Source organism: Pongo abelii, chromosome 3 (genome assembly GCF_028885655.2).
Source record: "Pongo abelii isolate AG06213 chromosome 3, NHGRI_mPonAbe1-v2.0_pri, whole genome shotgun sequence".
Lineage (NCBI taxonomy): Eukaryota > Metazoa > Chordata > Mammalia > Primates > Hominidae > Pongo > Pongo abelii.
In genome coordinates, this window is record NC_071988.2 from 52,381,305 (window position 1) to 52,396,928 (window position 15,624).

A 15,624-nucleotide genomic window follows, 5' to 3' on the forward strand; every position below is an offset into this window, starting at 1 on the left:
AATCAGTTGGCATTTAAATCTACTCCACAAAGAAACAGTACTTTTATCAAAGCAATGCTAGCTCAGAGATGAATCAGATGCAGTATGAATTAACTCTTGTTCTTTACGGTTTTCTTCACAAAGAGGATATACCAATGTTAGGGGAAAGAATGGGGGGAAAGTCAAAGGAACATCTCCAAGTATACCTCCTCAAACTCTTTGTTTAACATTTCAAACAACTGAGAGAGTAACTGAGAATATATTGGTTTCTGTCAATTATACTGCTTGGTTAATTAGTAACAAATTTGTAATGAGAATTCTTGTCTCCTCTTTTATACTGCAAAAGATCTTTCACACATTGCACTGCTAAACTTTTAAAGACAACAAAAGAATAAACATTTTTGGCCGGGTGTGGTGGCTCACGCCTGTAATCCCAGCACTTTGGGAGGCCAAGAAGGGTGGATCACCTGTGGTCAGGAGTTTGAGACCAGCCTGGCCAGCATGGCAAAACCCTGTCTCCACTAAAAAAATACAAAAATTAGCCAGGTGTGGTGGCGTGTGCCTGTAGTCCCAGCTACTCGGGAGGCTGAGGCTGGAGAATCGCTTGAACCCAGGAGGTAGAGGTTGCAGTGAGAAGAGATCGCATCACTGCATTCCAGCCTGGGTGACATGGTGAGACTCCGTCTCAAAGAAGAAAAACAAAAAACAAACAAACATTTTTTCTTAGTACATACCTTGTTAAATATTTTTAGCCAAGCACTTGAACAGAATGAAAGGCAAAACCTTTCACAGTCAGTACAAAAATAAGAGAAAATTTGGAGGATTATTCTAAAGAGAGGCTATTCTGTTCCCCAAAATTAAAGAATCTACGTATGGTTCAAGAGCATCCTGTTTTTATTCACAACTTCCACAGTGCACTATTCTTTGAAAACTGGTTACACCTGAAAAATATTACTTATCCAGACAAAATCATAATTACTCAAATAGCATGTTTTGCTTACTAATATATCATGGTTCATCTCCACTTATTTTTTATGTTGGTCCATCTTAAAACAGTTTTAAATACTTGTGGCTATAAAAATTACAGGTCGTAAATTCTGCCTTCAATTGACAGTCTCTAAAATTTGAATTTTAATAATGTAATGCTGACATAAGGGAAACAAAAACATATTACTGCTTTTATTGTGGGAAGACTACCCTCTTGTGGCTTTAATTGGTACTTCCACTGTCTGCTTTTTTCAGGTCTGGATTCCTACAATGAGACTTGGAATAGTCTTGACAGCTAAAAATTACCTTAACAACAGTCTTAGAAATGATCTACTAATATAGCTTCATTTTCCATACATTAAACTTGATTCCTGAGTGTTGAGTAACATTGGCTTACAACTCCATTGAGTTTTTGCTGCCTTAAAAAACAGAACACTACTTAATCTTTTAATATTTGGAGTTGTACATCATCTTCACTAACCTATTATAGCATTCATTAACTCTTAGATTTTAAAGCCATAAACTTATTGAGCATGCAACTTTACAACTTATGCCCACATTAGCCTCCTTATAGCTACAAAAACATCAATATTAGCAATTACTAATTTCAGCTGTTATAAACTGTTCAAAAGGTCACCAATTAAATTACAGATTTTATGTGAGTTGAAAATATAACATAAAATTATCTATTTTTCTGTTCAAATCCAATGATGCTTTAGAATACTTGGTGAATAACAGTTTCTTATTACTAAATGAAGAAATAATAACTAAGTCAGAATAAGTCAGGGAGTTCCTCAATATAAATTTAAACTATGCTGGGGCCTGGGCACATTGGGGACTCATTATATTATTCTATGTATGGATTAGTTTGGATATTTCCATAATAAAAAGGTTTTAAAGATTCAAAAAAAAAATTAAACTATGTTGCAAATTAAAAATTTGAGGCCTCTAGAACACCTAATTTGGACCAATTATTACACTGGTAAAGAAAAATGCTATGTTCTTGCAGTCTGTTCACTACTGAGAATGGGGCTGGTCTACTTGTGCGCCATCTTCTATTTGTGCCGGTGGCTATGGCTTCATGTGGTTGCTGCTGCTTCCCTTGTGGGTACAATCTATGTGCATTTACACTGATAAGAAAAACAATCAGAAGTAGTGAAGGTAGGATAAAAGGTACATATGGACTACCTTTAAGTGCCAAAGGATGCTCAAACTTTTATTTTTGTTCTCAGAACTATTCATGCATCCCCATGGGAGGAGTATACTTACTCAATCCTAGATATTGGGTTTCACAACATGAGTGACTTCAGATAACAGCACGTCTTCAGACACAGCAGGGATTAAATTTGCAACGTGCTTGTGAATGTTTGTAAGTTGGTCATTTTTGATAGTGACAATTTTCCTTTTCTGCGTGGTAGATGTCTGATTCACAGTCATAGAGAGGTAGTGTTTACATAGCAGTTCAACCAATTTCCTTCTTCAAAATCTTTATGAGGCTCACTATTTTGCTTTTTGAGATCAAATAAATGTCACTTTCTCAGAGTGCTCCTTCTGACTACTTGTCTAGAATATCCTTCACCAAATAAATACTTACATAATCCATTTGTTTATTGCCTTCCCAACAAGTAATATTTTTAATTGTCTTATTAATTTATCCATAAGGCCCAATCAGATATAAATTATGTGAAGGTAAGAATCTCATCTTTTTGATTCCTGCTACATCTCCAGTCTCCACTTCCTAGAATTCTCTCATTAAATATTTTTGAATGAACAAATGAATGATTCATTCAGTCTATTAATAGATCAATCAGTTCCATCATCTGATTTGGATAACTCCTACTTCAAACATCACCTTTTAAAAAAATAAGTCCTCATTAGTTTTAATTAACACTATAACTGTTCTTTAAATTCACCTGTGTGTCAACTGTCAACGATTCCTTAGTTAACTAATAACAAATTATTCTCATTTGACTTGCAGCTCCACGCTCTAGGTCAGGCAGTTTTATTCATATACTTTATGTGAGTTGAAAATATAACATAAAATTATCTATTTTTCTGAACATATATATATACATATATATACACATTCAATTTTTTTCAACTATTTCCATCACGATTATGTTCCTTCTCCATCTAATTATATTAAATGTATAAGGCAGGAATTCTCCTTAACCTTTACATCAAGCTTATATTTTTAAAATCAGAAACCTAAAATTATTTCATCATGATGTTCTGATATTCCTTACATGGGCTATTATGAGTCAGTCCTTATAGCAACGTGTGGATGACTTGAAGACAGAAAAAGTTCAGTTGCCAATATTTTGTATTTATTTACTTAACAGTGAATATTTATTATAGTAATGGATGTAACTATACATAAGACTCAGATCACATCCTCAAGACCTTGCAGCTTTCATAGGAGATAAGTACTGATTATTCTGAAGTGAAAAATTTGGAGGGGAGTTAAAGTAGGTCTTATGAAGAACATTACATAAGGGCAATAATTATGATTCAAACTTCTCTGGAGGTTTTCCTGATTCCATTGTTTAAAGGAAACTGTATTGCTGGAAGACTACATTAGCATTAGTTTTAGTAGTACTCTGGACAACAAATGAACACAATAACTAAGCAGAAGAAACTGTTACACAATCATTGGTTTGTAGACCAGAATTTAAATGAATGTTATTGTACCTGAGGGTGATAAAAAATTGTAATTTAGAGTTTTCTATTGCTATAATTATTATCACCAAAGCAATTGTTTTAAGTAGTATTTCCAGATAAATATAATAGCTAACCCTTATTTGTAATAGTAACAGACAAGAAAAACAGCATATGCTTTGAAAATATGTGTTCTCTACACCCTTTCCCCTGTATCTCTCAACATATTACATGTGAAGAAACAAGAAGAAGGTGACCATCTACAAGCCAAGGAGAGAGGCCCTTCGAAAAAGCCAACCTGCTAATACCTTGATCTTGGGTTTCTAGCCTCTGGAACTGTGAGGAAGTTAATTTGTTATGGTAGCCTTAGCAAAATAACATAATATTTAATAACTATGTTTCCAAAGTCATATTTTTAAACAAAGAACCAAAGTTAAACATTAGAGAATAGCTTTTCAGAACATATAATCCACCAGCATTCATTATGAATCTCTAAAAGATCAAGTACTATTTTTTAAAAATTTCTAAAATTTATTTAGCCATGCTACATTTTTTTTGTGTGTGTGATGAAACACTGGTTCACCTCTCACATGACAGAATGAACCTCTGAAAGTAATTAGGTAACTGTTTCTTCATAATTTTGTCTTGAATGGTGCCATTCCCATAAGTTTCCAAATATAATTTATGTTTTATAGACAACCAAATTCACATCCCTGTGATCTCTGTTTTGAACTCAAGAATTGGATATATTAATTCTTTAGTATTGCTTTCTACATATTGCTACTTGGATATGCTGCAGAAAAGTGTAATCTAAATTGAACTAATATTTTATTTTTTCCTGACATCTAACTCAAGCTTTCTTAAGTCTATGGAGAGTTAGTCGAACTGTGAAGTTATTGGCACAGTCCTCCAGATGGCCAAGTAAGTTCATGATGTCTGACTCTAACTTCAAGAAGTTGAGTTCCAACTATAAAGTCAGAGGGAAGGGTCCACATAAGATCACCCTATATTATGACACCAACTGTAAGTTCAAGAGTTTCCCCAAATCATTCTCAGGTTCAATAATTCTCATTACAAAGACTAATGAATTCTTCCAAAATTGATTAGTTCTGAAAGACAGGACTCACTAAAACCTATTAGACTAGTGGCTACACTTATTACAGGAAAAAGACACATTAAAAATCAGTCAAGAGGCTGGGGTAGTGGCTCACGCCTATAATCCTAGCACTTTGGGAGGCCGAAGCAGGTGGATCACAAGGTCAGGAGTTAGAGACCAGCCTGGCCAACATGTTGAAACCCCATCTCTACTAAAAATACAAAAATTAGCCGGGCATGGTGGCACAAGCCTGTAATCCAAGCTACTCAGGAGGCTGAGGCAGGAAAATTGCTTGAACCCAGGAGGTGGAGGTTGCAGTGATCTGAGATCACGCCATTACATTCCAGCATGGGAGACAGTGCAATACTCCGTCATGAGGAAAAAAAAAAAATCTCTGTCTCTTGAGGAAAAAAAAATCAGTCAAGGGAAGGAACACAAAGGGTGCAGTCTGGAAGGGTTCCCAAAGCAAAGGTTCCATCTTTCTGAAGATGTATTATCCTCCAGCCATTGATCTGAAATGATATGCATAAGACATTACAAACCTGTGCAGCTCACCTGAGCTTCGGTGTCTCAAGTTTTATTAAGAGTTTATTATCTCTCTATGATCAATTGATTTATTGTATATGTACTTGAACTCAATATTCAAAAACTCCTGTACAGAGATTGGACTGATATGATGTGGCTCCAGGAAACCCTGAGTCACCTGGTTAGCATCAACTACCTCCTGTGGTCCAAGGGGCCCACCATGAATAACAAAAACACTCTCTCACTTGGAAAATTCATGAGTTCTGAGGTTACCTTCCAGGAGCATGAATAATGGCATTATACCTCTTCTGGCAATTACACATTCCTGACTACACAATGCCCCATTTGGTGATATGGTGTTCACCTTGGCTGTCTGTTTAACTCATTAACCCACAGAAATGCCAAGAGGCTTGCTCAAATTGAGATATTTGCAACTGTCTTTATTTTACCTGTAAAATCTCAGTATTGCTAGTTAGCATAAGCTTTAATCCTGTCATGTTTAAAGATTTCCCAGACCCCTGACACATTACTTCATCTCGTTTTTTGTTGTTAACACATAACGTTAATCAAATTTTATAACCTTCCTAAGGCTCTTGTTTTCTCACCTGTTAAATGGAGATAACTACCTTTTGCGGGGGATAAACGCTTTATCAAAAGTTTTCAAACTTTGCTTCATTTCCTCTTTTTTAATAGATTCAGCGAAAAAATAACAAAAGAAATGCTGTAAAATTTCGCCAACTTAGCTTTCCTCCTACAAGTTATGGTACCATCTCAAATACCCTTTTTGACCCTTCTGGGAGAGAAGAGAAAAAGGGACTGTGTTTGTCAGCTCAGGCTGCAATTACAAAATGCTGCAGACTGAGTGTCTTAAACTACAGAAATTTATTTTCTCACAATTTTGGAAGCTGGAAATTCATTATCAGGGTGCTGGTCAATTCATTTCTGGCAAGGGTTCTTTTCTTGGCTTGTGGACATACACCTCCTTGTTATGGTTTTGCATGGACTTTCCTCAGTGTATGCACAGGGAGAGAGAAAGGAAGCTCTGTGGTGTCTTTTCTCATAGAGACACTAATTCTATCAGATCAGGGGCCCTCCCTTAAGGCCTCATTTAACTTTAATTGCTTCTGTAGAGTTCTCATCTCCAAATACAGCTACACTGGGTGCTAGGGCTTCGACACATGAATTTGAGGAGGCACATTTTTCCATAACGGGGGTCATGACACAGCAATATGTTCAGTAAAGATTCATCATATTATGGTCTACTGGTTGCAGAATTACAGAGTCAGTGATCTTCTAGCTGACCCCTCATGGTCAGAAGAGAAAAACAGTAAGGTTAAGGAAGAAATGCAACGTAGAGGACCCTTACTGCCTTTGCAAATATCTCGGCCTCCCATGCCCCTCATCTTCCCTTTTACTCAGTGATGAAAGCCCAATACTGTTTATACTGAGCCATCTGCTGATTCACATTGATCCACAGCAGCTGAACGGTACTGGAGAAAAATTACAGAGCTATGCTTGCTAATTTCACAGTAATACTGCTTGATATGAATCATATCACTGCTTCAGGAAATTCCCTTTCCCATTCTGAAGAATGACTACACATTTCAAAAAATGTCTTCCCCATTTAGTATCAGTGGATGAATTTGTTACATAATTCCTACAAAAATGCATACAATACCACATCAATTAATTAACTTAACGACAGTTTCATCTACCTGCTTGTACTCTGTCACCCCTTTTGTGATAATGAAGTGCTCCTGTTTCTACATGAGGCCTGGTTCCCATACGCTGTTGTACCCTAAAGGACTTCACTTCTTCAATTATCCCATTCTCTTCTACATGGTTAATTTATTCTTTTCTACCAATCACAGTTTGTAAACATGTCTCGGTATCACTAATTTTAAAGAAATACACTAATGAACAAATCAAACACTTTGCTTTTTTTTTTTAATCCTCCACTAATCTCCTGCTCAAATTACCTTCTCTCCTTTATAGGAAACATGTCGACAAAACTGTCTACACTTACTCTTTTTGCTTCCTCACTTTTCATTAACTTTTCAGCACACTCTTCTCAATTAGTAAATGTCACCAATAACCTACATCTTGCCCAAATCAATGATCATGCTTACATTTAATGTTCTTTTTTGTTTGTTTGTTTTTGTTTTTGAGACAGAGTCTCACTCTGTCACCCAGGCCTGAGTACAGTGGCGTGATCTTGGCTCACTGCAAACTCCGCCTCCCGGGTTCACGCCATTCTCCTGCCTCAGCCTCCCTAGTAGCTGGGACTACAGGTGCCCGCTACCACACCTGGCTAATTTTCTTTCTTTTTTTTTTTTTTTTCAGTAGAGTCGGTGTTTCACCGTGTTAGCCAGAATGGTCTGGATCTCCTGACCTCGTGATCTGCCCACCTCGGCCTCCCAAAGTTCTGGAATTACAGGCATGAGCCACTGTGCCCGGCCACATTTAGTGTTCTTAACTCCTCAGCAGTTTAGTGTTTGCCACTCTTTACCCCTGAAATGCAGAAATCTCTGGACTTTTTGATATTACCTAAAGCTTATTTTCTTTCTCCTTCACTTGCTTTTGTCACCGTCCTTGATTCTTTCTTTCTCCATTGCCTGGCCTCTAAATGTCAGATTACAACATGGCTTGGTTCTGAAACACTTTCTTGTCTAACATACTTTTTTCATCATAAATAATCACGTCAGTTTCCTTATTTTTAAATGCCATTTATTGGCCCATAAATCCTAACTAAAAAATTCTAATCTAGCATTTTCCCTTGACTTATAACCTTTAATAGCCTCTCCACCTAAAAGACATTCAATAATTTAACCGTCCAAAATGTAACTACTAATTTATCTCTCTACATTTGTTCTCCAAGTTTCCTTGCCACAGTAAATAGCATCAACATGCATTCCTACCTTAGCAGTCATCATAGTGTCATCTTTCCTCTTCACAACCTATAACCAATCTATTCATAAGTCGTCCATGTTCCATTGCTGAATTATATCCTGAATCCAACCATTTCTCACCAATTCCAGGCCTTTCGAGTTTCGAATCTCTAACTCCTGGATTACTGAAGCAGACCATTAATGGTTTCCCTGGCTTTACCCTCAACTCTCTTCTGCTTTTCCACTCCTGACACTGTAGTCCATTCATTGCTCAGCAGCCATCGCGTGGTTTTCTATTTTCTAAATCACAGAGCACATCATGTAATCTTCCTGCTTATGCCTCTCTTGTGGCTCTCCATGGAAAACAGAATAAAATCCGAGGAGGCCCTACTGAACTGGCTTTTACTACCTTTCCTTGCTTCATTGATCCATTTCATCTGGCAGCACGTTTCAGCCACAGCCACAGTGACCACCCCAGCCCTGCCTCCTATTTCTCAAAAGTACTAAACGCCTTTTTTTTTCTCAATGATATTACACTAGATTTTATTTGATTGGGACTGCCTGCCTCTATACTTCTGGTCACTATCTACCTGTTATCCTATTTTAGTTTCTTCATATGTGTTTAATTTCTGTATTGCTATGGTTTTGTTGTGTCCCTCAAAAAGCATGTGTTAAAAACTTAATCCCCAATACAACAGTGTTGGGTGGTGGGGCCTAATGATAGATGTTTGGGTCACAAGCACTCCACCCTCATAAATGAATTAATGCTGACTATGAAAGCTCTGAGACTGCACATTCAATCTTTTGCTCTAGCTCCTGCCCTCTCTTGACCCTTCCACCTTTCACCATGTGATGATGTGATGCAAAGATCCTCACCAGATGCCATGTTTGCACTTCCTAGCCTCCAGAACCAAGAGCCAAACACATTTCTGTTCATTATAAATTACCGAGTCTGTTGTATTCTGTTATAGCAGCATAAAACAGACTAAGACACACGTCATCCTCTTTTATTTTGGTTTATTATAATCAGTGCCTAGAACCTTGCTGCCCAATACTGTAACCATTACCCACATGTGATCACTGGGCACTTAAAATGTGGTTATTCCCTATTGGGAAGTGCTGTTAGTATAAAATCCATGCCAAATTTTGAATACTTGCTATAAAAACATGTAAAATATCTGAATAATTTTTGTCTTAACTAGATGTTAAAGTGATAATATTGTGGATATATTTGTTTAAATCAAATATGTTATTACACTTCTTTTTACCCACTTTATTTTACTTTTTATTATGGCTTATAAAAATGTTAAAAAAATTATATGGGTGCCTCTAATTAAGTTTCATAGGTTGACAAAGAAATGGTTATAATAATCTATGCCTATTTCGTGAAGAAAATCAAGAGAATGTGTTTAATCAGACAGAAAGGAAAAAGACAGAATTTTTAAACTTGATAAAAGGATTGAGAAGTTTATATGTGAGAATAACTGATAACACCAGTCAAGGAACATTGAAATAGGAGAAGAAAAGACAACTTATACAGCTCAATATGAAATCAGCTCCTAAATTTTCAATAAGCATAATAGCATAGCATGTAGTTGGTACAGGAAAAAATATAGGATGAAAACTCTAAATAATAGAAATGCATCTATGTAAAATTAAGTAGGTTATAAGAAAAATTTCTCTTTAAATATTGAAGAAAAATGGTTATTCAGTATATGAACTTAGAATTATTGCTTAAATGGGGAAAAATGCAAAAAATAACTGTAGATATATGTCATATGTTTTAACAGTGAAAATCTTTAGCTGAGTAGAGTAGTTAGTGATTTTAGAAAATCTGCCCTTTCTGGCATTTTCTTATGTTTTCTGCAGAGTACACACTATTTTATTATTAAATATGTATATTTATTTCATATGTTTATAATATATATGCAGTATATATTTTTAGAAAACAAAACAGCAATTATTAGGCAATACTAGGCACATAAAAACAACAGCTAATGGAGAAAAAACAATTTTGTGTCTACGAAATTTAGTAAAGGCCTAAAAATTAATCACCTTTAGTATAGTCTCCACATTTCTAATAAACATTAATAATAATAATTGATACTTACAGATGTGTGTGTGCCCCATTTCTTACAGTGCCAAAAATCTCTTTTGTCTTACCCATATATATTATGGTTATTAATCCCTTGTCAGATGGATAGTTTGCAAATATTTTTTTCCATTCCATGGGATGTCTTTCCACTTTGTTTATTACTTCCTGGGCTGTGCAGAATTCATTCTCTTATTTTAAATAACAAGATCCAGAACCAGAAAACAACAACTATAATAATAACAATAATACTTGAGCTTGCAATTACATGGAGCAGCAGCTTTAATTTCTTTCTCTCTTTCTTTTTAAGTAACTATGTGTACTTTGTTCCTAAGACATTCTATACTTTGATAGAATTATTCCTGTTAAAGAGGCAAAGAATCCTCTTAGCAATAAATTGAAAGGTGATCATTAGAATATTGTGTGGCATAATGGAGAATGCATTTAAAAACTCTTTTGGGGTACAGTGAATTTTTTCCTTAATAGTATATTTTATATTAGACTTTTATCAAAGCTGAGAGTATATCAATCTCAACTTTTGAAAAAGCATTCTTTGTTTCAATTACCTTTTTTTGTACATATGCATATGTATGTTATGTAGATATACATGTACATACATATACATGTATATATGAATATGTATTTCATGTAGCTATACAGGTACATACTTATATATCTACATTCATGTAGACATATGTATATATTTATACGTAAATATAGATATATATGTATTGTACAAGAACTTTTCTTGGATAAAACTTTTATATATGGCATTATTTTAGAGTAAATATAATCTTAACAAAAGCATTTTGTTTCCACCTATGTCCTCCCAGTATCAATCACCTCTGTATTTTCTTTGCTGAGTAAAAGAATAACCTGCTGCAGCTTGCCATTCATCAGGTTCCTGAAACGAAACTTATTAGAATAAGAACATGATGAATTTTCCCATTTCTGTATGTCCAATCAGTCTGTTCATTGTCTGAGAGTGCACCCGATGACTAAAGATGTCAGTTGTGTCTCTCCAGGTTCTTCCAGTAGCCTTTTGCTTTAATCCAGCTGCTGCTTTGCATTTGAAAACTAAATCAGCCTCAGTATTTCACAGTCTTTTTGATCTTGGGTTTTATGATAATGAGATTTTGGCTACAGAAATCATCATTCACAGAATTCAAACAGATTTTAGCACCTGTTAGCAGGTGTTAAAAAATAAGTGTCTCGTTTAATTTCTTCCATTCTTTTGATTTAACTCATCTTTAATTAAAAACATTTTGTCATGAAAAGAGTTCTAGAAAATGAAGAAAATCCTTATGCACTTTTATTTCTATTTTATTATTATATCTTTCTTGAATGGTAAATCCTCAATTTGTCCTTCTCCAAAATGGGGAAAGAATATGAGATAATTAGTGTTTTTGCTGAGTCACCAGATGAACATTTCCGAAGTAATAAAAATAGCCAGAAATATGTTTGACCTAATAGTGTCACTGATGCAGTTAAAATAAGAGAGGTTGTAGTCCATGGAGCAATGTCCATGCCCAGTTTAAGGCTTAGTTACCAGAGGTGTTACAGGAAACTGTATCATATTCTGGTTTTTCTCATCTGAAAAAAAAGAAGTGGTTATGCTTAACGATTTCCAAGGCTGCTTTTGTAGCTAAAATAACATATATCAATGTTATAAACTTGTATTTAAAAGTTTTTGAGCTACACAAATACATGGTGTGTTATTATTATTTATGAAAGATCCCAATAAATAAAATTTTGCTGAACTTATTAACTATGGGAAAACCAAGGATCCTATTTTGTCTCTTTTTTAAATGTTGAGTGGATAGTTTTTCACTAGAATTGCAATACAAAAGTATATGTATAATATGATTTTAAAATTATGAACATTTAAATATATTCAATGCACCTTCCATAAATGAAGTAATAAAATACTTCTTTCTTTTTGATGCTTAATTTAATAGCAACTTGTAAACAAATGTCAAATTTACAAGTACATCTAAAGATACATAGCTATGTTTTGAAAAATGCTCTGATGTAAGAAATCTTCAAATTGGAAGTCTGTTGGGGTCTATATGACCACATTTACCTTGGCTATACAAGCCTGTTTAAAGATTCCCTACATCTTTGTTTACACAATATGCTACTACTTCACCCTGTCCGTCAGAGTTGTCTCTCAGACTTCTTTACCGATTCTTTAGACTTCAGTTTTCAGCTTTCTTTTCTCATTCTTCTTATTCTCTAAAAGATATTGCATTTCATTCATTCATAAAACTTTAATTGTTACTATTTACAGAATAGCCTGAATTTTGCATTGTATTCAGGCTTCTGAAGCCATCCAGAATATAATACTTTGGTATAAGGATTATTTTGAGCCAAAGGTACTTGAAAAACAGAAGATTTAAACAATATTTTAATCTACTATTTTTTCTTGACTACAGGAGATAAAAGGTCCCATATGAAAGACACCCTCCCTGTACCAGGAGAAAAGAAACATTCTTCTATGGGGAGTCATAGCTGAGAAAATTCTATACAAAAAGACCAAGTTAAAATAATTCTTATCTTCCTTTAGCTTCCTCATATAATTTAGTTACTTTTCTGTAATTCCCTCTCTTTGATCAATCTAATATAAAATCATATGGATTTTCCCACTTCTTTGGGCCTCATTTCCTTATGAGGGCTTCTATGTCACATAAAACTTAATATTAAATTGGTATTCTTTTGTCCTTTTAATCTATCTCATGCCTATTTAACTTTTGGGCCAAATCAGGGACCCTAAGAGTGTAGCAGTAAAGTTTTACCTCTCGTATTTACTTTATATTTTATATTGGCCTTAAGTTTTTATGGCTGATTTCAGGGTAAATTTGAGTACAAACTCTATTTCAGATTCCTTTGTCACAAAACAGGGAAAAGAACATATTTGCAGAGTACATTTAAGTATTAGGACAAGAATGATATCCCTGACATTTGAGAATGGTTGAGAAATAGTGGATATTATCCTCAAGAGGAAAAGAGTTCTAAAGATATAACAGCAACATTCAAACATTTAAGTAAATGGTTTTAAAAGGAGGATAACAAAGCATGTATTCCTCTTAAAAGTGCTTTTAAAACTGGAAATAGAATAAGAAACATATCGAATTTATAATTTTTCATCATACTAACATATTGTGAAATTTAAGATGTTAATAAAATGACTCAGAAGATTTTTGTTGTTTTTGATTATTGAAAGTGGGCATAGGTTTAAAGAGTTTGAGATACCTGACATATGTTATTGAAAGAAGAACTTAAATTTTCTACACTTCATGAAAGTTTGTACCTAAAATCTATGTTTGGAAACTACAATGAGTAAGATTTTTTATAAGTAAAATGATAAATTCTCTAACAATCTAAATGTTTATTTTATTAGATATATTTGGAGCACCCTCTTTTATAAAAATAGTAATCCAAATGCAAGACTATATCACTTTTGGTATTATAGAGACTATTACTACCCAGAAAACTATGAAAAAGCAGAGGTGGTGATTCCCATTACACTATACCCTCATTTAAAATTTCTTTTTTGATATCTGCAAAAGACAGATGAGTCTTGGGAGAAGAGAAAAGTAATGTACGTCATACCAGATGGTATCTTCCATTGCAACTGCTATTCCAGATGTGGTCTTTTTATTGGATTAAATAAATATAGTCTCTGGAACTTGTTATTCAGCTATTATAATTACTGTGTGATAGACTATTATTGTAATGGCCTCTAATAAATCACCTCTCTCTCCATCTATTCACTAATTTAATCTCTTCATTCATTAACTCTGGGCTTAGCCATGTGACTTGCTTAGGCCAATGGGATTGTAGCAAAAGTGACCCAAGAGGCTCAAAGAGTGCTTTTACAATAGGGCTTGTCCTCCTTTGCTTGTTGCTTTTGGAAATCAGTAACAATGCAAACAAGCATTGGCTAGTCTGTTGGAGACATGTGGCCAGACAAAAGCTGGTGAAAGTTCACAAATAAGAAAGAACTGCAGAAGAGAAAATTCCAGGGAATGTTCAGTTAAGTACTGGTTACCAAATGATATGGTTTGGCTCTGTGTCCCCACCCAAATCTCATCTCAAATTGTAATCCCCAGGTACTGAGGGAGGGACCTGGTAGAAGGTGATTGGATCATGGAAGTGGTTTCCCTCATGCTGTTCTCCTGATAGTGAGGGAGTTCTCATGAGATCTGATGGTTTTAAAAGTGGCAGTTTCCCCTGTGCTTTCTCTCTCTCCTGCCACCTTGTGAAGAAGGTACTTGCTTCTCCTTTACCTACCACCATGATTTTAAGTTTCCTGAGGCCTTCCCAGCCATGCAGAACTGTGAGTCAAATAAACCTCTTTTCTTTTTAAATTACCCAGTCTCAGGCAGTTCTTTACAGCAGTGTGAAAATGGACTAATACACAACACTTGTGTGAGTAAAATATTCAAGGCTGAGAAAAAAACTATCTGACAGGATTATGGCAACATTGCTTGGGGTATGCAAAGGGTGAAGAATAGTGCCTCCTTCCAACAGCACAAAGTAGAAAAACTCATAATTCAGGGAGTACTTTAATGGAATGGTCTTCTCTTAGTAATAGGGGAAAAAAGGAACCCTAGACTAAATGTATTTCTGAACCCATCTTCCAAAGATTAAAACAAGATGCTAAAATATCAAACTGTTTCCTAGTAACTGTCCATGTCTCACAATAAAATCCTAATATGATCGGAATGCAAAAATATTCAGCCCCCAACAGAGTAAAATTTGCAATGTCTGACCTCCAATCAAAAATTAGGAATTAGCAAAATAAAATCCAAAAGAAAGAGCTTTTTTTCTTAGCACCTCAGAGTTGATCAGTTGCTTCAAGATGAAGCTGAATATTTTCTTCCCAGCCACTGGCTGCCAGAAACTCATTGACATGGATAGTGAACATAAATGTTGTGCTTTTTATGATTAGCATAAAGCCATAGAAGTTGCTGCTGTTACTCTGGGTGAAAAACGGAAGGGTTATATGGTCTGAATCAGTAATGAGAATGACAAGTGAGGTTTCCATATGAAACACTGTGCCTTCACCTATGGCCATCTTCATCTGCTATTGAGTAAGGAACACTTTTGTTATAGATTCCGAAGAACTGGCTAAAGAAAGTAGAAATCTGTTTGGAGTTGCATTGTTGGTGCTAATCTGAGTGTTCTCAATTTGGTTATTGTAAAAAAAGGAAGAGAAGTATATTCCTGTACTGAATAATACTACAATACCTCATCAGCTGGGGTCCAAAAGACTTAGCAGAATCTGTAAACTTTTTTCATCTTTCCAAAGAAGAGGATGTCTGCCAATATGTTGTGGGAAAGACCTTGAGCAAAGAAGGTAAGATACCTAGGACCAAAGCGTCCAAGATTCCACA

At 35.0% G+C, this 15,624-nt stretch overlaps 1 long non-coding RNA gene across 1 annotated transcript in view; it reads right to left on the reverse strand.

Annotated features, from left to right (window-relative positions):
* Positions 1-1,694: 1,694 nt before the first annotated feature.
* Positions 1,695-15,624, reverse strand: part of LOC112133091 (uncharacterized) — a 42,445-nt gene continuing 28,515 nt past the window's right edge. Inside the window, exon 3 of the long non-coding RNA XR_002914758.3 lies at positions 1,695-11,818. This is a non-coding gene — a long non-coding RNA (uncharacterized LOC112133091). The remainder of the gene's footprint in view (positions 11,819-15,624) is intronic.